The sequence below is a fragment of the Pteropus vampyrus genome, unplaced genomic scaffold (genome assembly GCF_000151845.1).
Source record: "Pteropus vampyrus isolate Shadow unplaced genomic scaffold, Pvam_2.0 Scaffold255, whole genome shotgun sequence".
Taxonomy (NCBI): domain Eukaryota; kingdom Metazoa; phylum Chordata; class Mammalia; order Chiroptera; family Pteropodidae; genus Pteropus; species Pteropus vampyrus.
The window spans coordinates 1,013,483-1,015,796 of NW_011889036.1; the positions used below are offsets into that span (position 1 = coordinate 1,013,483).

The following is a 2,314-nucleotide window of genomic DNA, read 5'->3' on the forward strand; positions in this document are numbered from 1 at the left end:
ATAAAACTTCTAGAAGAAAATATAGGCAGTAATCCCTCTGATGTTGCTACCAGTAATTTCTTTTTGGATATATCTCCTCGGGCAAGGAAAACAAAAGAAAAAATAAACTAATAGGACTACATCAAACTAAAAAGTTTTTGTACAGCAAAGGAAACCATCAATAAAATGAAAAGACAACTGAACAAATGGGAGAAAATATATGCATATGATACATCTGATAAGGGGTTAATATCCAAATATACAAAGAACTCATACAACTCAACAACAAAAAACAAATAATCCAATTAAAAATGGGCAGATGGCCTGAACAGATACTTCTCCAAAGAGGAAATACAGATGGCTAATAGACTTCTGAAAAAGTGCTGATGAGGATGTAGAGAAAAGGGAACCCTCATACATTGTTAGTGGGATTGCAAATTGGTACAGCCACTATGGAAAACAGTCTGAAGATTCCTCAAAAAATTAAAAATGGATATACCTTTTGATCCAGCAATTGCACTTCTGGGTATATATCCAAAGAAAACCAAAACGATAATTTTTTTTTCATCCACTTTGGCAATTTTTCTGTAAGAACAGGAATGGGAAGTTTCTATGCACAAGAATTTTTATACACTTGTATTTTAATAGGAAAAAATTGGAGACTGATTATATGTCTATCAATATAAGAATGTCCAAAATATTTATTAGCAATTCTATAGAATATATCACATAGCTGTTATAAGTCAATCAATATTTGTGTATTTTCATTTTCACTTAATTACTGATAAATTTGGGAATATTTCAATCATCTTATTTTTTCCCTTCCTTTTGACTTAACTAGTATTAATGTTCCTTTACTCTTTGCTTCACTGACTTTAACTATTTTATTATTCCATCTATAAACTTGTTAGTTGTAATCATGTACAAGTCTTTGTGTAATTACACTGAATACATCATGAATCACTTATTTAATATGGTCTAATATGAATAATTACTTTTACCACCATCCCAAATGCAAATACCTTAAAATGCTTTAAATTCTATTTTTAATCTTTTTGATTTTTGCATTACTGTTGTCAGGCATTTTAATTCTACGTGTATTTTAATATTCATGAGCGATTTCAAGAATTGCTTCATAAAACAAAATTCATTTGTATGAAAGTATAGATTATCTTTTCTTTCCTTCTTCATTTGTTCTTGCATTCCTAGTTTTCAACCAGGGATTATTTTCCTTTGGACTTAATAATTCACTCCAGTATTTTTTTCTAGTTCAAGTTAGCTAACAATTAAATGTTCTACTTTAAGTTTTTTTAAAGTCTACTTTATTTGGGGCAATATTGCTGCTGAACGTAGAATTCTGGTTTGGCGTAAGGTTTCTTTTAGCATTTTTAAAATGATTCTTTGTTGATGTGTATCTTATTTATGTTTAGATGTCACCTATTAGACTTATTCTTGCTTATTTGGTCTCTGTATCTTCTAAAATCTTTTACATTACTTTGGTTTTTAGACCATAATGTAACTCCTTATTGTTTCCTGTGTATTTATTCTTCTTAGGAAATTTCGAGCTTATATGGATTGATGCCTTTCATCAATTTGGAATATGCTTGTGTATTTTCACTTCGGATATCAATTTCTCCCACATTCTCTCCAGTCCCTTCTAATCACATTTCATGTGTCATTTAATTCTGTCTTGAGTTTTCAATCTAGAATTAGCACATGTTACTCAGAAACAGTGGATACTTGCTTCTTCTAGTGTGTCTAGAAAGAACATATTTTACTCATCATTTTGATATAGGTTACAATTCAAATAATAATGTTGGATTTCTTGAGTTAAATAAATTGTTATAAAAGTACACTTGCTCTATTCGTGTTTATTTTTGTGTTTATTTTTTAAACGTGTTTGTTCGAAATTTTTAAATCACATTGTAGAAACATTGTTGTTTCTATTGGACTTGGATAAGTAAGCGCACGAGAGTGAATGAGGGTGAATTCCCAAGGCAAAGGAAGCTCTGCCATCCCTCTAGTGGATGCAACTCACCCACCCTGGCAGCGCGCGCGCGCACACACACACACACACACACACACACACACTCACACTCGTATTCACACATATAATTACAAAGGCACATTCATAAATCCAATCAAAATCGGCCTGAGATTAACCCCAAATTCTCTTCAGAATTTCTCAAATGCCAAGATGTTGTTTATCTACAAAGTTCTCCTGTTCGCTCTCAGAAAAGGAACCCAGAAGCCAGCTTACTTGAACAATTTAGTGAATTCAAAACTAGATATTCTGTCAAGAATTCTTGTTTATTTACCTCTATTTCTCTATCTT

General features: G+C 31.5%; 1 protein-coding gene across 1 annotated transcript in view; it reads right to left on the minus strand.

Moving 5' to 3' along the window:
* LOC105301932 (methyl-CpG-binding domain protein 3-like 2B) overlaps window positions 1-2,314 on the minus strand; it is a 7,449-nt gene that overhangs the window by 4,883 nt on the left and 252 nt on the right. The window lies entirely within an intron of this gene.